The following is a 27,254-nucleotide window of genomic DNA, read 5'->3' as shown; positions in this document are numbered from 1 at the left end:
AGTAATTTGCAAGTTACAGACTGAGAGATGTGCGATGATACTGTATAATAAGATATGGAATAAAACAAAATGTTGTTAGAGAAATTAAAAAGAATCAAACATTTTATATACCTATCTGGATATGAAATAACATGAACATTTTCTAGACAAATTCATACCATTAATAAAAATACATTATCCATTCAGTAATTGCCACGGGATTTTTTTTTTTGCATCGAACTATGCCATACCATCTCAGTTACATAGGATCTTGGTTTAATGTCCCATTTAATTTGTTTATTTATTCTTTGTTGACTGGTTAGTCCCTTTAGGCTAGTAGCATCTTTTCAGGGAAGACCTGCGGTGGTATTTATACTACTAGAGGAAGTTTGGCCAGGACATCAGGGAACTTCCCCTGCTTGTCATTGTTGTGAGTGGGACCCTTTTTAGAGGAGCACTTCCTGTTTCCATTCCAGGTCCAGAGGCATCCCAGAGAAACTGGGAGGCAAACACAGAGAGAAAGAGATAATGGAGTGGTGAAAGAAATCAAGGAGAAAGCAAATATCAAGACCTGAAAATGTCTGCAGAATTCTGAGGAAATATTTAAAAGAAACCTGTTTGATGGAGATGAGTCAGTAAATGATGGATGTATAATTACAACCCTCAAGTCAGGAGGGTTGAGGGATGATTCACTTAAAGAAATTGTGGTGCAGATTAAGCCAGAAAATGAAGGAGATGTTTCCTGGGGGGACATTATGGAGAAAATACAAAAGGAGGATGCAGAGACAATCCTGAAGAGAAGTGGTGAGATGGAAAAGAAAATACATACAGAGAAAGCAAAAGAAGGCAAAAGTGGAGTAGCAGAAAAGAAGGCAGAAGAAAATAAAAATGGAAGTATGTGGAAAGGATTCAAAATAAGGACGGCAAAGAAATGGCTAGGTATGAAGTGTGGCACAATTTAATAGTACCTTTTGCTGAAAAAAGCAGGCAAAAGCAATTATTCTTATTAACAAAGAGACATTTTGTGATATTACATTTTTTCAATGGATTTTTTTACTGGAGAATATGAAAAAAGAAACACTGTAACCCAAGGAATCTTTATGTGACAAAAGCATCTAACAGGGAAACTGTTCATGTACAAATTCAAATAGATACAAATTCAAACAGAGGTAGAAAGACATACTCTGAAAGGACATTAGAAAGCTTTATATAAAGTACTGGACATTGCAAAAGTTTATGACAAAAGGGGTTTATGGACTGGTTTATGTGGTTATAATACTATGTTAAAAATAGAAAGAGAAAAATTGTACATACACCGAGTGTGATAAATCTGAGGAGGGATAGGGGTGTTTTAAAATACTGGGGACAACCCAAAACATGTTTGTTTTTTTTTTTGTTTGTTTTGTTTTTTTTTTTTTGTTTGTTTGTTTTTTTGTGGAAACAAATTGTGACAAAATATGTTATATTTGTGGGGAAATGGCACATTATGCAAAAAATATGAATTTAAATGTTATAAATGTAACAAACTGGACATTTATGGATAGATTGCAAAAATTAAAATAAGAGTAAGGAAAAGCAAAACAGAGAACAAAATGAACAAAAAGAAGAAATTTTAGAAAAAGCAACAATATTAAGAAAAATCAGATGAGAAAAAAATAATAAATATGACATAGAAGACGGTTTTGAAATAAGTGATGAAGAAGACAAACTGGCAGATAGAAAAAGCAAAAATATAAGAAAAATTAGACGAGAAAAATAATAAATATGACATAGAAGAAGGTTCTGAAATAAGTAATGAAAAAGACAAACTGGCAGGTAGTAAAAGGAAAAAAAGAATTATATTTGTAAAATGGAAAAAGACAAAAGAAATGTAAAGGGATAAATACAGGGGGGAAAAAAGAAAGGAAAGGGATGAAAATGAACACATAGAGCTAATGACTGTGGTTTAGTATAATGGTTAAGGTGTCTGACTCACAGACACAAAGTACAGAGTTTGATTCTCACCTTGGGGAAGGAAATTGGATAGGCTCAGAATGTCCTGTTAAGAAAACTAGCCTAGTAATTAGCTACAAACTAATGAAACCATCAATTTAAGGAAAAGGGAAAATTAAAATTTTAGTGTGTGTTCTGTAAATGTAAATAGTATTGAGAATATAGCTAAAAGTATAGGTATTTTGGAGTGGTGGAATACATTTGATATATATTTGATGTAAATGTCACTATATTAGAAGACAAGATTTTTATATATGATATTATGAACAGAAAAGAAACAGAAAAGAAGAAGTGAAAATCATGATAGGAGACCTTAACATTGCATTTGACACAATTGGACATGGAATCTTATGGGTAATAATGAAAGAAAATAATTCAGAAAGGTAAGAAATTACATATGTCAGTGTATAGTAATAACAAAGTAAAAATACTTGCAAATGACTGCTTAAGCCAAGAGGTACATGTGAAGAATGATGTAAAACAGGGATGTCCAATGAGTTATATACTTTTACTCTAGTTCTGAATGTGACAGTATGTGAAATAAATTACAAAATGATGGAGGAGGGGTATATAGCATATGAAAGGTTAAGAATTCCAGTTCTGTTAACATATGCAGATGACATAATTACAAAAAAAAATGTGGAAGAAAATCTGTAATAATTTGCACAAATGAGACAATAGGGATGGCTTCAGATAAAGAGAAAAATAAAATTTTACTTGATGTAGTAAAGATCCCAGTATATTACACAATGAATGAAATTTCTATGTTACGTATAAAAATTGGGAATAAAGATGCAAGTAGAATTCAATTGTGAAAAACAATAGAGAAATAAAACAAAGCTGTCTTTTATGGAGAACATATAAATTACTATTCAATAAAAAGGCTTATTTGATAAATACTTTACTAATGGGAAAAATAGAAACCATAGCAAGTATATTTATGTTGTCAAAGGCATATGAAAAGTAATTATTGCATATATTTTTCATTGACATGGGGTTCTAGATTAACCTCAATAAAAAGAGTAGTTCTGAAATTTAAATAAAGAAGAAAGGTACTCCAGTGATACATATGCTGCTTCATTAAATTTGTACAAAGTGCTAAACTGGATAAATTAAAACAGGAGACATTAGTAGTAAAACTGTACAAATATAAGTATAATAAATTTGGGGGTATAGTAAAAAAGAGTAAGAGAAAACAAGTGTATAAATGAGGAAATAAAATATTACCAAGAAAAAGTAGAATGTTAAGATTTTTTGTGTGGAACTGGTAATAGATAAATTGCCAGTAAAATATGCCAAATAAGAAGAAAAATGATAGAATTTGTTTACATTGTCAAGAAGAAACTACAGAACGTGATTTTGAAATGTAAAAGAGTAAACATGTTATAGGGAAAACTATGGAAAGATTTTTTGAAGATACAAAAGAAGTGAATAAAATAAAAATGGATATGATTAAATATGGATACTGTAAAAAATGTTAAAATAATAGATAAAAAGTTATTATATATTATATGGGTTATATGGAATGAAAGAATAAAATAAATTATGTTTAATGGTAAATGGATTTTAGCAACAATATTAGTAAAATCGGATGGCTGTTGTTGTCTTTCTGCTTTTAGGGGTCGCCACAGCGGAACTCTGGTCCGCTAATGACTGGCAGTAGATTTTCACGAACGCCGAGGTGCCAGCTCGACGTTCAACCTTCAATGAAGGCACGCCCATTTACGCATGTATTTTGAACGCCCACCCAACCGCAGGGAAGACATGCAGACTCCACACAGAAGGCACTCCCCGCACTACAACTGAGAATCGAACAAGAGAACCTCTTGCTGTGAGGCAACAATGCTACCGCTGCACCACCATGGCTTTAAAATCAGATGGTGGTTATGGAAAAAGGAGTTGGTGTCTAAGAGGGATGAAAATTTAGTATGGTTGTGGAAACAGATTTGTTTATCTATATATATATGTGTGTGTGTGTATATTAGTAAATACTTGTTAATATGCAAGTATTTTGTCAATATGAGTTTTTCTTGTATAAAAAATAAAGGACCTCTACTCTTTTTGATAAGTGACTTGGGATCTTTTACATCCACCTGAGCTATCACGGGCTAGGGTCTTGGTTTAAAGTCTCATCCAAAGGATGATACACCTAGGAGTGCAGCACCCCCCCCCTTATGATGCATTACAGCATCAGCAATCAAACTTCATGTGCACAAATAGAACCCACAGCCATCTGCACAAAAGACAAGTGTGCTACTGTTGTACCACTTTAGAGGTGAAGTAGTTCCTTCATACTGCTCTGCTGCGTTTGCAGCAGAAAATATATCCATGCATCAGTGTGGTTAGAAATGAAACAGTAATGACAGATCTGCACTGACAGCGTCACCTCCATAACTAACAGGACTAAAAATGGCAGGTATTAGCCCAGCACCTAAATGTTTCTCCGGTTATCTTAACTCTTCCAGTTTGCACATAATATTCAGCATTTAAAGGGCCACTCCCCAGATCTCTTAAGGATGAAATCACAGTGCACAACTTAATGAGACCTCATACGAAGAAGCAGGATAACCAAGAAAACACACCAACCAGGGCAGAGGAAATGGAGCATGGGGATGATGATTAACATGAAGCTGCCAATGCAGAGTTTTCATTGCAATAAGTGTGTACCTTTTACATCAGACTCAGATTTTCATCTCAATACCCAAGAGGTGAGAGTCGCAAACTGGGTCCTTTGGGTGACTCCTAATTGAACAATGGATCTATATTAGAACATCGAAGTTTTAAAACATTGAATGTTCTAATATCGACCCCAAAACAGCGAATGCTGAAAATAGCGAAGCTGCAGAACACCAATTTTTTTCCTAGGGAAAGAATTTGGTTGGCCATTTCTGTGGCTTCGCTATTTTCAGCACTGTGGTGGAAAGGTACAGGTTGGGTTCAGATAAGTGTGCGATTGTGCAGATGTTAGGGCGCGGGTTAAGTGAGTTAGGGTTAGGGCGCAGGTGAGGTGAGTGTGCGACAGTGACAGACATTAGGGTTAGGGCGGGGCAGGTGAATTAGGGTTAGGGCACGGGTCAGGTGAGTGTGCAATAGTGACGGACCTTAGGGTTAGGGTTTGGGTTAAGGTAAGTGGACAGATAGTAGTGTATGTACAGTTTAGTGTAGGGTAGATGTAGGATTTTAAGTGTATGTGTGTGGATTGCTGTTCTTTTGGTGTGCTTGTGTTGTGGTGTGTGTTTCTCGGAACAGCAAATTTTTTCCCATGGTAAAAATTCGCTGTTCCAGGTGTTCGAGATTTTAAGCTTTTGCTTAATAGGGGTTGTTTGAATTAGCTTTCGCTTTTCTAAGCATTCACTAATTTAATATAGACCCTGGAACAATGACAAATAATGTTGACTGAAAGGAGAAACTGACTTAGAGATCACATCCAGCTTGTATTGTTTTCATAGTTTCATAGGTAGGTACTAGGCTATCTGCGCGAGGGCATTTATAAGCCTAGCCAGAGTGTGTCAGCTTTCTCCGCCCCATTGATTAATTAACTGAGTCTCTGTCAAGAAGAGCCAATGAAGTGATCCCAGGGGTGTATATTCTGTACCCATCCACTCGTCAAGGTTTCTCTTTAAGAATGTTAGTGAGAGGCTCTGCCTAATGTAGTTAGGAATTTTGTTCCAAAGCATGGGGAGTCTCTGTGACAGGAATCTATCCCTCCAGCATGTTCTATTTATTGTTGTGGTGAGGTTTAGCTCACTAGAGCGAGTGGCTTGCAGTGACTTGGATTTCTTTAGGTGGAGATGTCCATCAATTCTGAGTTGGACATGACTTTGTAAGTCAGGCAGAGATCACAGCCAGAGCTTTTACAGTCGGGCTGTATAGGATATACGTTTGAGGCCAGTAATCCTCTTTGTGAGGTACTTTTGTGGTCTTTCCAGCTGTTGGAAGTGTCTTGTGAGGTACATCCCAAATGGGACATTGTACATGATGGGTCTGATGAGTGATGAGTAGAGGGGCACTATAACCTCTTTATTTCTAGATGCAAACCCTTTAGTAATTAGATGGGCTACACAGAAAGATTTCCTAACTACTTTGGCAATATGATTGTCAAAGGAGAGATTACTACCTACCTGGGTCCCCAGATCTCTTATTACCTCTTCTGTATTAAGGGGGCTGCCACCTATGTGGTAATTCATGGGTGTTTTGTTTTTTTCCCAAATGGGATGACTATGCATTTTTTGGCATTTAGCTTGAGACCATGACTTTGACACCAGGTGTCCGTCTCAGTAAGACCCTTTTGGAGAATGTCTGTGTCAGCCGGAAAGTCATTTATGGCTCCCAGTTTGCAGTCATCGGCTAACTTGGTTAGCCATAGTCCTCTTGTGTTTGCCTGTACTTCTGAGAAGTATATGCCGAACAGCACGGGCCCCAGGACCGAGCCTTGTGGGACATCACTTGTGACTAGTTTAGAGTCAGACCTGGAGCCCGCTATTCTTACCATGTGAGTTCTGTCTGTAAGCCAATTGGCAACCCATTTCATGACGTATGGCTTTATGTTCAGGCTGGTGAGTTTTTCTATAATTCCCGAGTGGGGAATGGTGTCAAAAGCCTTGGCGAGGTCAAGGTAGGCTGTGTGAACCACCTTCCCCTCATCTGTGGCCTTGGTGACTATCTCGAAGAAGTCAACCAGGTTTAGTAGGCATGATCTGCCCTTAACAAAGCCGAACTTGGTCGGGTCAAGTATTTGGAGGTTCCCAATGTCTTTGTTAATGAGTTCCACGATGACACGCTCCATAGCCTTGCAGACCAGGCTAGTCAGGTTTATGGAGCAATAGTTACCAGGGTCAATTGTGGCCCCTCCTTTGTGGAGTGGAATAACTGTTGCTGTGCACCATTCTATGGGCACATAGCCTGTGGAGAGGCTGAGGTTGAAAGTGTGTTTAGGTGGGGGGTTAGTTTGTTCTGTAGCTCGTTCAAGACGCAGCCTGGGACACCATCTGGCCCCATTGACGCTGTGCATTTGGCTTTTGAAAGGGCTGTTTTCACCTGTGCATCTGTGATTTCTGGGACAGTACACTTTTCCAGTATTGTTGTGGGCCCTTTTGGGAGTGAGAGGGGGGTGAAGTCTGCACTGAATCTATCTACCAGGATGTTGGCAATATCAGTAGGTTCAGTATATTTTGTGCTATTTTTGCACTAGCATAATTGCGAGTTGCCACTTAGATTCTTGGCACAGCTAAAGGCGGCTTTGTGATGTTGAATCCTTGGCTATTTTTCTTTCGAAGTTAGCCTTTGATGATTTCATGAGGGACCTCAGTTTCTTACTGATCAGGGATGTCTTTCCTTCTTGGGATTTGCTTTTTTTCTGAACTAGTTTCCTCCTTCTATTTTATAGCCTGTTTATGGCAGGGGTCCACCAGACTGGTTTCCTTCTCTTAGGGGAATGAGTCCTGGTTTTGCTAGGGATGGCATGATCCGTGCATCCCTGTAGGTGCTCATAGAGTGCATTTGTAAAGGTTCCTGCATCTTGGACACTGTTATCCTTTAGCGTGGGGGCTGTGAAACTTACTTGTAAAGGAATTCAGGAATTTCCACATAGAAGCTACACAAATGCTGTATAAGAAAGTACTTTTAAACAAAGGTAGTTAAGTTGCAACAGTCCAAGTATAACTTTTGAATATGACAAGGCCTTGCCACATTTTTGACAGCAAAATTGTATGCGCTATAGCAGCCATATGGAAAGAGTTAATTTACATACTTTGGAAGGCATTTTTTTATTAGAAAAAGAAATGGAAACCTGAGGACCCTTTTTATGGGTTTTGTACTATCCAAATATTTAACCTGAAAAAAAAAAGAATGGCTACACAAAGAACACAAAAATTATTATTGTCTCACAGTAAGCACTTTCATCATATACTTGACTTTAACAAATTGTGAGCATCCAATTTTCAAAGCAGTAATTAGCAAACTTAAAAGTCACCGGACCACAAAAATGATATCACTTAATACACACACAAAATACACATACTTGTAAAATTTGAATATTTTCAGTATTTTAATATTAGTTTTCCATCACAAATAATTACATACAAGTTTGGAAGTAAAAGCAATTATAATAAAAAAAAAAAACATATTTCATACTTTACTAGATACTGTTTTTGTGAAAGCTAAATTTACTGGTGTCTGGAAAAACACAAGTATCTAATCTTAATTGCCAAGCAAATTCCTTTAATCTGATTAATTTTCTACATCCTCCATCTCATTTCCATGAAAGCACTACCTATAACTTAAACATGTTTTGCAAAAAAACACACATATCAGACAGTGTCTGAATAATGCATTACTTTTGTCACACATATCAACAGCTTGAACATGTTCATAGATTTGCTTGTCCATTTTTGTAACCATTCTTCATATATAAAAGGCTTGACCAGTGCAAGCCTGACCAGTGCAACTTGCTAAAACAATCACACAGCGGATAAACAGTTCAAAAAACTGGAATTAGTACTTTATGGTCCCTGACAACCACAAATTCCTTTTGTATGTTAAGATACTGACAATGACAAAAGTCACTGCAACTAAACATTCCCCTCTTCCCTCAATTTTGAGGAGAAACAGTTTAATTTTGCAAAAGTTCCTTAACATTCTAACAGCTATTGACAAATAATGGCCTTGTTCCCAACACTTGCTCCACACCTTCAAAACAACTTAGGAACTTCCTATTACTATATAAAACAATTTTAAAAGGAGCAGCTTTTGGACAATGACAAACTACCATGGCCAGACTTATATCGATTGCATCTTGATTTGTCTTGCATTCATTTCCTTAATTAACTAAATTACTTACTAAAGAATGAATGTATTCTCTGGATCTTTCTTGTCACTCCGCTATGTTCTTCTTAATTCAACTAGGATGTAACAAGATTGTAAGATAAATATTACTCATATTTTGTTTTTCATAGACAAACGTACTTAAACCAGTCCCCATCTTAGTGATAACTACATCCAAAGAAAGAAATCACTTCAAAGCTTGATGTGGCTGCAACTTTTAAATATTCAGTACATGTATTAATAAGTCATCAGCAAAATATTTGTGAAATGTAATCATTTTCCAAAAATGAAAAACTACAATACATTATTTTTCCCTAAATGTCATTATCAATGTTGGAATACAATGGGGTCACTACTGCTCCCATGGCAACCCTCATTTCTGATATTTCTTTAAAAATAAAAGAAAATCTGACAAAATTAAATCCAAAGCCTCTGTAATTAAATATGCTTTCTAAACATCATAACACTGACTATTTAACAAAACAGAGGAAATACTTTCGATGCCAAAGCCCAAACAAATTTTGTTATTCAATGAACATTTAACATTAGCAACTAAAATATATATCAAAACAATCTGCAATTGCTTTCATTATTTATAAAATCAAAGGAATCCTTCAAGTAAGAAAAGCTTTTCTAAACTAAACCTTTAATACTGTGTTCAAAACATTTTCCAGTGGTTCCGTCTTGCTACCTCGGCTAGCCACATATTATTATTATATGTGGATTTTCCATGGACTTATATGAATATATATATTGAATGATATACTATTATTACTATTATCTCTTACAGTTTTACTAAGCTTTACATGTATACATTTTTTATGTTTTCATGTTCAATGTATGTCTATAATGACTTAGTATTATTAACAATAATATATATTTATCAGTTAGGCTGAGTTTTTGGAACTGTATATATAGAATGTAGACAACATTGTTATAATGAAAATTTGGCTATGTAACAAAAGAGCCAAACAGATTCACTTGCCCTTTAAGGAAATGTAGATTAAAGAAAGCAAGTAAGATTTAATAATGAGGAATCAATTAGGAAAAGAGCGGGAAATTAACTAATTAATCCTGCTATATATACCTGTGATCTTTTGTAATGAATTATAACCTGAAGAAGCATACAGGTGTATGCGAAAGCGCTTGTGTTGTGTTTAATAAAGAATTTTATACTCTACTACATCGTGGTGATCTACGTTTTGGCTTTTTCCTGGGCCTTTTATTGGCTTTTCAAACCGAGATCCTTGGATGGTTATCACCTTTATTTTGCTGCTATTTCTATTTTTATTGGGTCAGCATTACTGTCACACGATGGAAGATACTCCTATAGAACTGGACTACAATCCTATGCCCAAAGAAAACATGAACAAATGGAAGGATATCATGAACCAACAGATTAATCCTCTCTTGAATCTGGATCTGGACAGATCCTACCAACGGAAACCTTTACAGGTACTGTCATTGACCACAAAGAATTCATTGCTAATCTTAGAGACTTGGAAAATAACATGTATAAGTTTCATAAGCTGGTATGGCAAAGACGACATTTGGAGGCTTGCCTTCACTTCAGTGTGATTCCCAGAAGGATGCGTATTCTATGTATGCCAACCTATGGAGATACGCACCCTCTGCTATTAAAGCAATGGCAGGAACTTAATGTTGGCTTTAGCAAACAATACATCAAGCTCCTTATAGACTATTTTACTCCTATAGAGCAAGAACTTGCTGATAGAGTGAAAGAACAACATAAATATTTGAATATAATAAGAAACACACACAGGAGCAAGACAATGAAGGGGCATATAAGGCTGATGCCCAAATGCAAAGTCCACTGTTTGCTAAAATAATCCAATCTTCCAAACAACGGGTAGCAAAGAATTTATTGATGTAGGTAAGCGCTTTCGCTTGTTAAGCTTCTTCAGACCTTTACAAACAAATATGTATCTAACAAGTATATATACTAAAAAAGGCGCCAAAACCAAATACTTAAAAAACGCCCATCTAATTAGCTATGAACGCATCACAAACGTCTATTAAAAACAACAGCATGTTCATAGTTATTCAGCAACACAGCAGAATAACATAAACATTCTTATTATAAAAATTAATAATACATGTCTGCTGCATTAATCAGTATACTAAAAACAATATATTACTAAAGTGTAATTAAATATGCTTTCTTAACATCATAACACTGACTATTTAACAAAACAGAGGAAATACTTTCGATGCCAAAGCCCAAACAAATTTTGTTATTCAATGAACATTTAACATTAGCAACTAAAATATATATCAAAACAATCTGCAATTGCTTTCATTATTTATAAAATCAAAGGAATCCTTCAAGTAAGAAAAGCTTTTCTAAACTAAACCTTTAATACTGTGTTCAAAACATTTTCTAGTGGTTCCGTCTTGCTACCTCGGCTAGCCACATATTATTATTATATGTGGATTTTCCATGGACTTATATACTTTGAGAATCAAAAAACAACCCCCAATTTGGGGTGTCTAACTCTGAAATATTCTTCTGCAAATGCACCAGTCATTCAAGTATGCAACCATACACCAACTGAATGTTAGTGGATCTATTGCATCTATTTAATTGGTTGAGGGCAAGTATCTTATGGTCATCATCACTTGGTACTGTAAAGATTTCATTTTACTTATATAATGCTCTGAATCCATAATTACTAAAAATTCTTCTTTATCAGCTGCCATGAAAACAAAATTATCAAATCTAAAATTAGCTAAAATACCCTTTTCTTCTTTTGTCATTTTATAAAACTTACTCTTATGGTTTACTTAATAATTGTCTTCTCTCTCCCCCTCACAAGTCCTTTCAAATGCTTGTTTCTCAGGTAAATATGGAGGCACTAAAACATTATTTTTTACACTTGTTCTCCCTAATCACACTATTAGATATGCAAGTATTGCTATTCGTTTTTGAGCAAACAAGCTAAATTCAACTTACTAGTGTAAACTTTAATATTTTTGATAGTCTGTACATGACTGGATGTTCTAGAATGCAAGAAAGTCCAATCCTTGCCTACGAATCATATCCCATCTCAAGGTAAAAACTCTTTCCAACAGGCTAACACTCTTAAATTAGTTGTATTTGCTCACTTCTTAAAGTTCTTTCTTTTGCACAGATTGCTTTTATTGTTCAGAACATTCAATCAGTTCTTCTGCTAATGCAGTGGCAGGCCTGACTCCTCGACTACTTCTGCCCATGTCCTTCTCTCCCTCTAGAACTCCTGATATATCTCAATTTTTTGAATGGCTTTCGAATGAAAAGAAGAACTTTTTTATTGGCTGCAATTTCATTTCAATGGCCTGTTTGAGCTCTTTGACCATTTAGCTGCTGTTCGGCTATACTCTGTGATCTCTGGGTAGCTGCAGTTCAAAGAACTCCTGATGTGGTTCTGGAAGCTAACTAGCCAGAAGGCAATCTTCAGCACTTTCATTGACCCTGCTCTTATTCTCACTGTGAATTGCAGAACAAACGGTAACAGTCTATTACAGTCATTCAACTCTCTCTCAGTTTACATTTTTCTTCATTCTCTTTAATCACCTTAATATGTAGGTCTTCCATTTTTAAATCAAAGTTTACCAAAATGTAAAAAATATTAGTAATCTTATCTTTCTAGGACATCACCTGAGAGTTATTAAATTCTCCTAACAGACTCATATATTCTAAAGAAGTCTTATGATTAAGCCTCTTCCATTTAACTAAGAAATATTTAGGAAAGGAATAAACTGAAAACAGAAATCATTCATGCTTGTTATAAAAATGCATTACCCTACTATAACCTCTTTAGATTTGTAAGACCATTTGTTAAATTGTGAAACCCTTCAAAGTCCTGAAAGGACTATCATCGGGCACATTATCAAATCTAAAAGACCATCTTTGAAATTTTCTACTCAAAATGACATCTAATATTTTTAAATTGTCTGTACTTTTATCCACAGCTGAAGGCAGAGCTGATGTCTCATTTGTCTTTTCTTCACCAGTCATAAATAACTGGGGTTTCATATATATGCCAATGGAATGAATAAAAGGTGTTTGCATATATCCATATTGTACAACAAGTGTTTCCCACAATGAAAGTCTTTTGGAAAAACACAGAAAGGAGGAGAATTCTGTCCAAGAGATGGAATCTACTGCAGAAAGAACCACATTTGTCTAGGCCAAAAGGGCACTATTAAGAAGATTTTGGATTTGCAAGACATTGTCTTACCCATAGATTTAGGACAATGTGAAATGGAAGAAAGGGTGACATACACACAAGTACTTCCCTCACAATCATACTAAATTTTCATCCCTTTTATACACCAACTCCCAAACTCTCATGGCCTCTTTACACAAGGAATAAAAATGGATTCCATTTTGCTTGTTTATACATCATACTATTGTCATGTTGCTGGACTGAATAGTTATGGCACTGCACAGGAGGGTTCCTTGAAAAGTCTGCATTGTGACGACAACCTTCCTTTCCAGACTGATGATCTGCATATTGGCCTCCTTGTAACAAATGTCTTGAATCACTGCACCGTATTATAACCCCCACCACCACCCAATAGCACAGACATTAGTGGCCATTGTCACCTGTGGAAACACAGGTAGAAAGGCTTTGCCCAGACAGTGACATGATTCAAGTCTACCATGAGACGCATTACTTAAGAGATCTTCATGGGGTTTTATAAGGGGTCTGACAACTTATCCCACTGAAACTTGAGGGTATAGTGAAGAACTCTAATGAAAACTCTTACATGGTCAACCATGCAAATTGTTTTCCAGTGCTGGGACTTACAGCATGCACAAAGAATCACAGGGACCACATCGCTGTGCAGAATCTGAAGAATGGTAGGCTTGATGGATAGCATCTTGTCTTGTTGAAGATAGGTGTGACAAGTCAGAGTGTCCGAAGTCCAGCTTATGAAGATACATGACTGCATGGGCATTAACTGGGACTTTGCAATGTTCACTGTTACTCTTAAAAACTGGAAACGCACGAGAAAAAAATCCTAGGAGGCTATCAGACTGCCCATAGTTGATGATTACTAGAAACTAGTTACCATTAAGGGAAAATCCTGGAGGACTGGATCTTGAGAGTCATTGCAACTTCCAAATACATGTGGCAAACACACTGGGGCTAGTGGTGAGACTAAATGGTAGTGTATGAAACTCAAAATAGCTGGCCACTACCTAGAAGTGAAGGCACCTCCTGGTCTACTTGGCAATCATGATATGCAGGTATATATTCTTGAGGTCCAATAACCACATTCTATATGTGCCAGACAAGGAAGAATGGATTGCACTGTAACCATCTGAAAGGTTGGTTTGACATGCTGCTTTAGGCCTAATAAGTGTGAGATAGGCCTGAGGTCCTTGTTTTTTTTTTTTTTTTTTTGGTGCCAAAAAGGTCCTTGTTATATTTGGACACATAAATTAAATAAGTTGAAGCCCAGCCTCTTATGGTCACGTCAGACCTCTTAAGTAGCTCCTTTTAGGACCAGGCCCAAGGTCTCTATCTTGGCTATGGCTCTTTCGTTGGTGGGACATCCAAGAGAGCTAAAGACTTAGATTAGGGGTGGCCAGGAATAGAATGGCATAGTCTCCAGATACTATGCCCCTGACATGCCTGTCATGTATACTGGTCTCCCATGCTGAGAGGTGGAAGGACAGACAACTCCTGAATGCCTCCAGACAGGAGAAGTCAGGTAATGCCTCAGGAAGTAGAATACTATCTTCTGGAGGAAGGACTTTGGTGCTCAGTTGAAAACTATCTTCTCTCAGAGGCAGTAGCAATTTTGGAAATGACTGAATCCCCTGTGGCAATTATTAGAACTTTCTGAGTTGCCTTGTGGGAACATGAAAACCAATCATGATGTTGGCTCTGCTGTGTTTGAAAGAATGGGTGTTGAGGGCTTTGAAATTTCACCCCACCTTTTAAGTGCAAATTGTCTTTACTCTCCTTTTTTAGTTCAGCTTTTACAGACGGTCCAAACAGCAAGTCACAATCAAATTTAGCCTTTACACTTTTGACAGATTCTGATCAGTTGTAGCCAGGAGTCACGAAAAAAAAAAAAAAACTATGTCTGCCACATCTAAACCACCCACCACACTGTCGGCCAGCATATGCACTGGTTAGACAAATATCCTAGTGAAGCTATCAGGGACTGTAATTTCATCTTAAGCTTCAGTTCCAGAAACCCTTCAAGGGTGCAGGCAGATTCATCATTAAGCTCTACCTGGAACCTTAACATGCAAGTCATATCAATTTATCACCCTCAAGGATCAAGTCAAGGATGAAAACATATACATCCCCAGTGTGTCCAGAACTCTGAATTCCCAATTAGGAGGGATAACAGCGAGGTGTGGGGGACTTCTTGAGAGTTGCTGACACATATTGATTCTACAACTGCATTCACAACCAGCTTGGACACTATTTCCAGCTAGAAGACCTTGTAGGGCCTCTTTGTCAAACCTAGACTCTTTCAAACATTCAGTGTTACCAGCTGCACTGTCTCAGTAATAGGGAGAACTACCCAAGAAGACAATTCAGGAGACAGGAACACCTTAGCAAGTAGGCACTTGGACTCAGTATAATTTGTTTAAACTCTAATGAACTTAAGCACTTCTCCAAACCTGTGTCACCAGGTGATGGGGAGGGGGTCAGCCTTCTGGTTATCATTCCTGTCTGGTGTGGTAGGCGGATGGGTAGTCTAAGTGCTTCCTTTTGCAATTCTCTTTACTTCTTGACCTCAGGGTATCTGACTGGGGAGGAATATTGCAATCCAGATACCTGCCAAGACACCCTGGGTTCATTCTTCTGGGGTAGAAAGGGTGGACAGCAGAAACACCACACAGAAGCCAAACGAAAGCATGGCCTGAATCCCTGTAGAGGAAGGCTCCAGCAGTAAATCCAGCAATGCCATCATCAGAACAACCACCAACTCCCATAACAAAGATAAGGACCATCAACACACCTCTAACAGGAATGGATAAGGGCATAGCATAGTGAGTACATACAGCAAGGGGGGTGGCTTGGGGAAGGGGTCCTACGAATGTTATCTAGGACCACCATGCAATTATGAATTGTACTAGAGGACTCACAAGGGAATTCTGGAAAGATAAAGGGGTCCTGGAGTGGGATCAGATTTTATTAGACAGCAAACGTCTTTGATCTACAACTTTTGATGTTTTTCATCCACGCTTCTAACTCAGAGAGCAGGACTGACAATATTTATGCAGATATGTCACATTTGGATTAAATACATAACACCAGAAAAGAAAGTGAATAGGGTCTTCCCATGGAAGAAATGGACAAGTGTATGGGTAGACAGGGCAAACTTTATATAAAAAGATTTATGGGAGCCCAAGTCAAAGGCAAAACAGCATCTAATGCCAGGGAGATGAAAGGTGCAGTGTTTCACTATCTATGATAACGAGACAGGTCTGTGAAGAGTCAAAGAAATGTTGGTCCCAATACAGAGGTCAGTAAATGAGTCTGCTTTACAGGCTGAATTTTACCCTCGCTAGCAAGCCTGGTTGAAGCTAAGAGTGTATGGTCATTGCTGGAGATGTGATCAACCAGGAGCTGATAATCTGCACATATTTTGGGAACTTCCCTCAGGGTGACCTTATTGGGGGTACCTGATCCAGGAGCATAATGTATTTTTAGCTCTAGACTTAAATTTTGATTGGATGTTTTGGATTTTTGGTATAGCCCCACAAAACACACTAGACAGAATTCATATGATATGGGTATACTGAGTGACAGCTGGAGTCATTAACTTATTTTGCACCAAATACTGGAAAGCAAAGATAAGATCTCACACGGACAGGGTGGAAGCATTTTTACATAAACATCTAGTTCAGATCCTGTACTCCTTTAACGGGACAATCCTAATCAGTAACATCAGGGATATGATTAAAATTCAAAATTCAAGGAAATTGAACAAAAAGGACAAATGATGATGTTGTCTTAAGTATCATCTGATATTCTAAGCCAGTATTGTAATTATTAGAGTTTACATTTACCTAAATACTACTCAATTATGAAATGTTATGTGATTACATTCTGCTGCTGTAAGCACCAATAGGACATTTATTTTGCAGAATATGTTTTCATTTGTGAGTTGCATAACTTTACTACTACATTCAGAAGGACTGTTGCCTGTTTGCTGAGCATTGTAAATGATGTACACAGCAGGATTCTAAAGTACTTGTATTGTACTTTATTGTACTTATTGACGGTTATATTTCTTTTTATTGTTCTTGTACTCTCAAGCTGCCGAAGTAAGCAGAAGAAGAAACCTAGAACCCAAACTACTGCACCACAAACAGTGCCTGCACATTTTTCTGTAGTCCTACTGGAGGAAAAATAAAAGGAACAACTTTCTGGACCTGAGACACACTGAAAGAAAACCATAGAGTGTGGAGTTCCAGTTCTTATAAAATAGAAGTGACGCAGTTTGAACAAGGAAGAATGGGGGTGAAGGGGTGGGGTTCCTTCTGAAACACTTTCATATCCTGCAGTTTATCGGAAACAGGATCAATCATCACATTATCTGAAAAAACAAACTTGGATACCGAAGCAATAACAAGCTTAGCATTTTTAGACAAAGGATCGCTATCATCAGTGGTAAATTTTTTTTTCAATTATTCACAAGTTTTGAAGTAGTAAGGAAAGTCCTCGGAAGAGAATCTGACAAGGGGATAGCTCTAAGTTTCTACAAATTCAAGTCTATTTTTTTTTCTTTCTTTCAAAGTAAAAGGCTTGAAGGCTACAACCAATACAGCAGTCCACAGAACACTGGGCTCTTCCAAGGCAGTTTACACATTTAGTCATTTTGTTAACCAGCATGGTTTAGATGGTTCACAAATCATTCTCAACCATGTCCTGAACCAAATTGGTAGTTACGACTGTTTAAACATACCACAGAATAGAGATCAGTACTAGAAAGTATATTACAGATTGAAGCCGTGGTGGTACAGCGGTAGTGTTGTTGCCTCACAGCAAGAGGTTCTCTTGTTCGATTCACGGCTGGAGTGCCTTCTGTGTGGAGTCTGCATGTCCTCCCCACGGTTGAGTGGCCTCCGAAAGACATGCGTGAATGGACGTGCCTTCGCTGAAAGTTGGGCATTGGGCTGGCAACTCGGTACAATTAACACAAAAAAAAAAAGCCAATCATTAGCGGACCAGAGTTCCGCTGTGGCGACCCCTAACCGGGAAAAGCCGAAAAGACAAACAACAACTAGAAAGTATATTACAGCAGTGATCTAACACACATAAAGCTGGGTATCACTTTTCCTCACTAGCACTGCAGCTTTATCTGAAACTTCACTCATATAAGATATTCCTGACTCAGAAATTGCTTTACCAGGGAACTCTGTTCAGACAGTAAAGAACCGATGGCATTGCTACATTTGTCCAGTCTATCCTCACCTGTACATTATGTGATATGATACCCTACTGTACTCAAGTCCTTTCATGTTCGAGATGAAAAAATCAATGATGTTGGACTTCCCTCTGTACCCTGTGTCCATGGTATTTAAACTCTCGTGACACATATGCTGAAGACATGCTGCTCCAGCCTATTGCTCATGTGAAATCTCAGCTCACTGTATTGTGTTACTGAATATTAACAGGAAATTATCAAAGGATGAGCTGAAAAATCCAGCACCACAGATTTTTGGTTCTGCAAAACTTAATATTCTCTGATCACAACCCAATAATAGATCTAATCCATATACCAGCTTTTGACAACATCACAGGTTTTGATTTGATGGATGACATCTTCCTCTAAGGGAATAGTGCCACAAATAGCTGACAGGAATGGATCACTTTCTGGAGATGATGCCATTGTGGCAATTAAACAGTCACACTGTGCCAAGGCTGCAGAAACTCCAGTAGTGTGCTGAAAATGTTTTAGCTGGACAACATTGATGGGGTGTTGTAGCTAACATACCTTTTCATTGCTGAGTAAAAGGGAGGACAGTTCCTCTGGACTGCAAACTGAGGTAATGGGTCTTCATTTTCAAAATGGATAACAGGAGGATAAGTTCCAGTTAAAGACAAATGCTGCTTTTTAACCTCCCAGGGAAAGTTTATGAGGTGCTGAAAAGAAAACTTTACCTGACTGATGAGCCTTTGATTCAGCAGAAGCTCTGTGGATTCTGTTCTGGTACTGGAACAATGGAAAAAATCTTAGCACAGTACTAGAGGGGTCACGGTAGTTTGGTAGTGCTGTCCGCATGTGCTTTTTGGATATGAGAAAGGTATGTAGCTGTGCAAGGTGGAATACCATGTGCGAGATACCACAACAGTACAACATCCTAGTGCAGCTGCTGCATGCCATTCAGTCTGTGTCTTTAACAAGTACACCTGTAACCACAACATGAAAAAAATCAAATACCTCTGATGTGGGTATAGGTCTCTACTAAAGGTATGTCGCATCACTCCATTAGCCTGTGATTTCTGTGAACAGAATGCCAGCATACTGACAATGTCTGAACAGTATCCAGTCCAGGGATGAGAACTTCATCTTTGTATGTAGATTAATTTTTAATGCAGCAATTTGCTGTGGAATCTGAAGACCTTGGGATAAAAATCAGTGCCTCAGAATCAAAGGACATTTTTTTTTCTACAAAAAAAAAAGGGAGGACTGCTCTCTGGAGGCAAAGCAGCAGCTACTTCAAATGAAAAAGCTGTTATATTGGGTTGTGTTAACGTGAAGTTAGGATGACCAGATAATGTGGGCAGTGGCAGTAAAACCCCACGTAATTTACCAGTCTGAGGTCAGTGCCAGTAATACAACACATATTGTACTAGATTGTGGTCAGTGCCAGTAATACCACACGTACTGTATCAGACTGAGGTCAGTGGCAGTAATACCACACGTATTGTACCAGACTGAGGTCAGTGGCAGTAATACCACATGTACTGTACCAGTCTGAAGTCAGCACCAGTAATACCACACGTATTACACCTGATTGTAGTCACTGCCAGTAATACCACACGTTTTGTACCACACTGTGGTCAGTGCCAGTAATACCACACATATTGTACCAGTCTGAGGTCAGTGCTAATTACACCACATGTATTGTACCACTCTGAGGTCAATGACGGTAGTACCACACGTATTGCACCAGACTGTGGTCAGTGCCAGTAATACCACACATAATGTACCAGACTGAGGTCAGTGCCAGTAATACCACATGTATTGTACCAGATTGTGGTCAGTGCCAGTAATATCACACGTATTGTACCAGAATGAGATCAGTGCCAGTAATAGTACACATACTGCATCAGAGGTCAGAGGCAGTAATACCACATGTACTGTACCAAACTGAGGCCAGTGTCAGTAATACCACACGTATTGTATCAGATTGAGGTCAGTGGCAGTAATACCCATGTAGTGCACCAGACTGAGGTCAGTGGCGATAATACGACATGTATTGTACCAGTCTGAGATCAGTGCCAGTAATACCACACGTACTGTACTACACTGAGGACAGTGGCAGTAATATCACACATACTGTACCAGACTGAGGTCAGTTGCAGTAATACTAAACATACTGTACTAGACTGAGGTCACTGCCAGTAAAACCAAATGTATTGTATCAGAATGAGATCAGTGGCAATAATACCATGCGTACTGTACCAGGAGAGGTCAGTGGCAGTAATGCCACACGTACTGTACCAGACAGAGGTCAGTGGCAGTACTACCATATGTACTGTACCAGACTGAGGTCAGTGACAGTACTACCACACATAATGTACCAAAATAAGGTCAGTGCCAGAAATACCACACATACTGTATCAGACTGAGGTCAGGGGCAATAATACCACATGTTTTGTATCCGACTGTGGTCAGTGGCAATAATACCAAACATACTGAACCAGACTGAGGTCAGTGGCAATAATACCACACATACTGTATCAGAATGAGGTTAGTGCCAGTAATACCACACGTTCTGTACCAGCCAGAGGTTAGTGGCAGTAATAACACATGTACTGTACCAAACTGAGGTCAGTGGCAGTAATACTACACATACTGTACCAGTCTGAGGTCAATGACAGTACTATCACACATAATGTACCAGAATGAGGTCAGTGCCAGTAATACTATAAGTATTCTACCAGAGCTCAGTGCTAGTAATACCACACATATTGTACCAGACTGAGGCTATTGTCAGTAATATCACAAGTACTGTACCTGACTGAGATCAGTGCCAGTAATACCACATGTACTGTACCAGACTGAGGTCAGTGTCAGTATTACCACACATATTCTACCAGACTGAGGCCAGTGACAGTAATACCACATGTATTGTACCAGGCTGAGGCCAGTGCCAGTAATACCACACATATTGTACCAGAATGAGGTCAGTGACAGTAATACAACACGCACTGTACCAGACTGAGGTCAGTGGCAGCAATACCACATGTACTGTACAAGCCAGAGGTCAGTGGCAGTGATATCACGTGTACTATACCAGCTAGAAGTCAGTGGCAGTAATACCACACGTACTGTACCAGACTGAGGTCAGTGGCAATAATACCATACGTATTATACCAGACTGAGGTCAGTGGAAGCAATACAACACATACTGTACCAGAGTGAGGTCAGTGGCAGTAATACTAAACATACTGTACCAGACTGAGGTGAGTGCAAGTAATACCACATGTACTGCTCAGACTGAGGTCAGTTGCAGTAATACCATATGTACTGCACCAGCCAGAGGTCAGTGGCAGTAATACCATATGTACTGTACCAGCCAGAGGTTAGTGGCAGTAATACCACATGTACTGTACCAGACTGAGGTCAGTGGCAGTAATACCATACATACTATACCAGACTGAGGACAATGGCAGGAACACTATACATACTGTACCAGACTGAGGTCATTGGCAGTAATACCACATATACTGTACCAGATTGAGGTCAGTGGCTATAATACCACACATACTGTACCAGCCAGAGGTCAGTGCCAGTAATACTACATGTACTGTACCAGACAGAGGTCAGGGGCAGTAATACTGCATGCACTGTACCAGCCAGAGGTCAGTGGCAGTAATACCACATGTACTGTACCAGCCAGACGTCAGTGTAGTAATACCAAAAGTACAGTTGTGTGCACTTACCATAAATGTAGATGTTCTAGTGTATTCACTGTTGCAGTCATTACATTTGGGTAATCTGCTGGCAGGTTGCCCTCGGTCAGCCTGAATTCCAAAGTCTTGGGTCCTGAGTCGATTGCTGTCTCCTCTTCCATGACGTCAGGTCGTCAGGGGTATAAAACATGCAGCCGACACCCTTTTCTTTAGTTTTTCTTGCCCCTGATGTCAGGTGCCCCCAAAAAGGTAGCATTATTATATATATATATGTATATCTATATACATGCATCCACATAAACGTTACCTTCATCTACAAGCAAATACACCACATACGTTGTAGAAGATAGAGAAGGAAAGATAAACTCTAGAATGACAGGGTAACCTGGACTGCAACAGTGAATACACTCGAACATCTACATTTATGGGAAGTGTACACAACTGTACTATGTTCTTTGTGTTTCACTGTTGCAGTCATTACATTTGGGTAGAATCCCAAAGCTATGGTTGGGAGGATGGAGCTAAACAACATTAGGTGCAGCTATAAGGCCTTGCAGCACTGCAGTGGCAAAGCCTGCCCTGGACTTAGAGTAGAGAGGCAAATGGTAATGCTTTGTAAAGGTGTGAACAGAACTCCAAGTAGCAGCCTCTAGAATGTCTTTGGTTGGTACTCCTCTGAGAAAGGGTGCCGAAGTAGCTGCAGCTCAGGTGGAATGAGACGGAATGCCCTTGGGCACAGGTTTACCATAGTGTAAGTAGCAGAAACGGATGCAATGGCTAATCCACTTTGAAATTGTCTGCTTTGAGATAGCGCAAAAAACCAAGACGAACTGGAGCAGCATGAAAAATAAAACCGTTTAATAGTGTTAGCACTTTCGGAAATAGGCTGTGCTTTTCCTTCTTCAGACAAACAAGAACCATTTCAAAATACTTTTAAACCTAATAGTATATGTAACAATTAATTAATTAAATAAAAAGAGCTCAAATTTAAAGTGAAAAAGTATATCAGTTAAAACCTTTCAAGAAGTTAAAACCAAGTAGAGCTGAATAAAACCCGAATCAAACCTCATCAGAGCAACCCCTAGTTTAACAATGTTCATCACCAACTAAATAAATACATATAAAAGAAAAGTTATAGTAGCAATCTACTACGCAGTTATTGTTAAGTTACCCAAAAGTAATAATAAGCAAGTAAGCACCAAATAAATAATGTCAAAAAGATTAACACACAAATGAAGATGAAAAAAGTAACTCATGCGTAAATTCATCTTTTTAAAGCCAAAAGCTTAAGAAAACATTTAATTGAAACTGTTTCATTGAGACCTGGGGGCAGATAAGCTGCAGTGTTAATTTGCCACCTCAATTCCTCAACTTCCAGTTTAATTTGCCAAGGGCCTCCTCTCTCATCAATGCCTATTTGCTTTAATACAGTAAACTTAAAGCTATGGTTTGGAAAATCCATAATGTGCCTAGCTAACGCATTGGTCTTGTCCCCCCTACTTATGGCATATTGGTGCTCATATATGCATTGTTTAAGCTTCCTTTCAGTCTTCCCGATATAGAAAGCTTTGCAGACTTGGCAACAAGCACAGTAAACCACTCCTTTTGTGTCGCATGAAAATTTACCCTGAACTTTATAAGGGGTATCCCTAATCTTAAATTAGTAAGCAAGATTTAAGTGCTTACATTGATGGCAAGCTCCACATTTAAACATACCCTTGTTCTTAACAACAAGTGGTTTAGTGGAGTATTCCAACAAAGTTTTCAAATTACAACCTCGTCTAAAGGTAATTTTAGGCTTATTGCCTAATAGCTTGTGCAAAGAGTTATCCTCAATAACGAGAGTCCAGTTCTTATAAAGGGTCTCCGTAATAAAAGAATGATCTAAATTGTAGGCACATAAAAAGCTGGTAGTGTAACAGTGGATTTTGTTGGTTATAGTATCTTGAACCTCGTCTGGCAGAGTTTCCTGTTCCACCAAAGTCACAGTAGATAATAGGGGCTTAAAGTATCCAGAATGTCTTTTAATAATTACTTCAGGGGAAATACCGGAGACTAAACTCAATGGATAGCCTCTGCTGAGGAACATTTTCTCAAGCAAACCGCATTCATCCATGAAATCAGAATCGTCTGAGATCATTCTGGCAGCTCTCACCATCTGACCCTTGACCACTGCTCTCTTTTGGTGGTAGGGGTGACAGCTGGAAAAATGGAGGAATGAGTTAGAATAGGTGGGCTTCCTGTAAATAGTGCTTTTAAATCTGCCTCTAACAAGATCTTTGTGGATACAAATGTCAAGAAAGTTAATAGTTTCACTTTGCAAGTTAAAGGTAAACTCCAAAAAATTAGTTGAGGCAGTTATTGAATTAATGAAATCCTGCACTAATTCTAAAGGGCCTTTCCATAATATGAACATGTCATCTTGGTACCGCGTGTACCAAGCGACATTGTTCTTAAAAATAGGATTGTCAAAAGGCAAGGTATTCTCCCAGTGTGCCATTATGCAACTGGCGAAACTGCCGCCACAGGGAGACCCCATGGCAACCCCAGATATTTGAAGGAAAATTTTTCCTTCAAACCACATAAAGTTGTTAACAAGAACTAACTAAAAGGGTTTCTACAACATAGATGGTATTATTATCAATTTTCCTTACTTGTAAAAAATCCCTAATCCATTCAAGCCCCAAATTTTGGGGGATCACAGTATACAAAATCCCTTACATCAACTGTCAATAATTGATAGTCCTGATGAAAGGGGATGTTACCAAGTTCTGTTAGAAAACTCCACGAGTCTGTACATATTTGGTGCTCCTGCTCAACAAAAGGTCTCAAGATGCTGTCAACATATTTGGCACAACCGTAGGTGATAGAACCACGCCCATCAACAATGGGTCTAAAAGGTGGATCAACAACTCGCTTGTGGATCTTAGGTATGCCAAACAGGGATGCCATCTTGGGAGCTGGCATTGTTAAAAAGTTGAACAAATCTAAATCAATAGCCTTTTCAATAAAAAGTTCAAGTGTAGATCTAATTTTACTTTAGGCCATGTTAACTTCGTTTAAGCTAAGTTGTTGGTAAGTTGGATTGTTTAGATGTTCAATCATGCTAGTAATATAAGTACTGTGATCCATACACACTAAACCGCCCCCCTTATCTGGCTTCATCACCCTAATCTTGCAGTCTTTCAAAAGCTTAATGAAATCGTGTTCCTTTTCACTAATGTTAGAGTGTCCCTTCCTAGTTTTTAAACCTGTGCCAGCAAGAGACCTAAAATCTATTTCGCACATTTTCTCAAAAGCAAGAATATTAGGATGAAGGGGTGGATTAAATAAACTAGAGACTCGCAATGAATTGGTAAAAGAAGAATTGGAGCCCATAGTAGCATTGAGGTTAATGTTGCAAACAAATAATTTAAGGTCCACTATCATGCTAACCAAATTCATTCCTGAATCAGGGACAAAGGATAAACCCAGTGCAAAAAATCAATAATCTCCTGAGGAAACATTAAGTCAGCATAATTGTGTATGTGAAAGTCCCCACCAGAGTTCGAAAGAACTTATGGGTTGATAACACCGGTTGTGACTATCTCTTGCGCTGGTTCCTTCGATTCTGCGTACGTCCTTGTTGATTGGGCGTTCTCGAATTGTTTGGTGGATTGGACTGGTGCACATGAAAAACCTGTTGGGAGCTTGATGTAGGTTGATTGTTGTTATGAATGTTGTTGTTGTTGTTATTACCAACAGTCCGGTTGTTGAAAGGGGGTTGTTTGTTAACATTGTTTCTAATTCTTTCGCTTCTTCGCGGCAAATTATCTTCCCTATAAGAATCAAAACCAGGATCATTGAGCTCACCTTCTTCCCCAGTGTCACCATGCTCATTAGAAAAACATTGAGAGCTGTTAGAAGCAACAGGTGGTGGCGGGGGGTATGCAGTTCCAGTAGCATACTGCTGAACATCCCTTGCTATTTTTCTTTTCTTAGCGTTGGCCAGTTTAATCATGGTAGCCTCAATACTATTAAAAATCCTTGTGTATTCATATTTATAGCGAGGAAAATCAGGACTAGATTTTATATCATGTTCCAAAATTTCAAGTTCACTTTTGAGTGACAAAACTTGTGATTTATGGTAATTAACTTAAGCTTTAATAAACTCGTATCCCTGCTTGTTAAACAAGTCTAAAAGTTCATGATAAAACTCAGACTGATTGACCAAACCAACAGGGGACCTCCACTGCCTGAGGCCCTTAGGAATGATCTCTTTTTTCAAACATTCCTCCAAATAAGAAATTTCTAGCTGCAGTTTCCTACAGCGAAACAATTTATGATCAAATAAATTAATGTTCGCTGAAAGGTTATTTGATGTAGATTGCTACTATAACTTTTCTTTTATATGTATTTATTTAGTTGGTGATGAACATTGTTAAACTAGGGGTTGCTCTGATGAGGTTTGATTCGGGTTTTATTCAGCTCTACTTGGTTTTTAACTTCTTGGAAGGTTTTAACTGATATACTCTTTTACTTTAAATTTGAGCTCTTTTTTATTTAATTAATTAAATGTTACGTAGACTATTAGGTTTAAAAGTATTTTGAAATGGTTCTCGTTTGTCTGAAGAAGGAAAAGCACAGTCTATTTCCGAAAGCGCTAACACTATTAAAAGGTTTTATTTTTCACGCTGCTCCAATTCGTCTTGGTTTTTTGCTTTATCAGTTTGTCTAGTTTGTTATTTGTTTTTGTTTGCTGCTTTGAGATAGCCTTTCCTTCTGATCCTGCAGCATATGACACTAGTAATTGCTCAGTTTTTCTTAGAGCTTTTGTCCTGCTCAAGTAGAATCTTAGCTGTCTGTGCAAGTCCAAGGAATGCAGAATTCTCTCCCCTTTTTCCTGCTGATTTTGATAAAAAGTTGGCAGATGAATTGTTTGGTTAAGAGCCACACTGGAAACCACCTTAGACATAAAAGTAGGATTTGTCCTCAGAGACACCCTGTCTGGGTAAATATGATAAAAGGCTCTCCAGCCATGAGGGCCTGTAGCTCTGAAACTCTTCTTGCTGAAGTAACTGCTAGTAGCAGAGCTGTCTTCCATGATAAGAACTTTATATCAGTGGTAGCGGCTGGTTCAAATGGAGGCAGGGTGAGTTTTTCCAACACATAATTGAGGTCCCATGCAGGTAATGGTGATCTTCTAGGAGGCCTTAGGTTTTTGGCTCCTCTAAGATACTGCTTTAGTAAAGAATGAGAAAGGATTGGTGGCTCTGTATTGTAATGAGCTGAAATGGCAGAGGCATGGATTTTGATTGATGAGAAAGATAAGCCTTTGTCAAGCATCTCAGTTAA

At 38.3% G+C, this 27,254-nt stretch overlaps 1 protein-coding gene across 2 annotated transcripts in view; it reads right to left on the bottom strand.

Moving 5' to 3' along the window:
- Positions 1 to 27,254, bottom strand: part of ITPK1 (inositol-tetrakisphosphate 1-kinase) — a 1,534,199-nt gene that overhangs the window by 850,319 nt on the left and 656,626 nt on the right. The gene's annotated exons all lie outside the window — the stretch shown is intronic.

Source organism: Protopterus annectens, chromosome 6.part0 (genome assembly GCF_019279795.1).
Source record: "Protopterus annectens isolate FY-2018-M chromosome 6.part0, PAN1.0, whole genome shotgun sequence".
NCBI lineage: Eukaryota > Metazoa > Chordata > Ceratodontiformes > Protopteridae > Protopterus > Protopterus annectens.
Note: the sequence above shows the minus strand (reverse complement) of the source record. Positions and strands in the feature narration are given on the sequence as shown.